Source organism: Penaeus monodon, chromosome 30, assembly GCF_015228065.2.
Source record: "Penaeus monodon isolate SGIC_2016 chromosome 30, NSTDA_Pmon_1, whole genome shotgun sequence".
NCBI classification, from domain to species: Eukaryota; Metazoa; Arthropoda; class Malacostraca; order Decapoda; family Penaeidae; genus Penaeus; species Penaeus monodon.
The window spans coordinates 20,407,182-20,407,460 of NC_051415.1; positions in this window are offsets into that span (position 1 = coordinate 20,407,182).

Here is a 279-nt window from a genome sequence, read left to right on the forward strand (position 1 = left end):
ATTAAGTGTTATCTCTGACCTTGTTCCTGGAATATGGATCCTCACGGTCATTTCTCCATATTTCATCCGAGAATGGATGATTTCTTTTGAGGTTCCAACGCACCTAATTTCATGGTGGGGTTTGCCTCTCTCTCCCCCCCCCCTTCCTCCCTGAATCTGAATGATTTTTAAAAAATCTGTTCATTAGTTTATCTACTTACCTGATTATTCATCCATCCATTTATTCACTTAATCTATTCGCTTAAACTATTCCTTTCGTCTTGCTGCAACTAATGAACT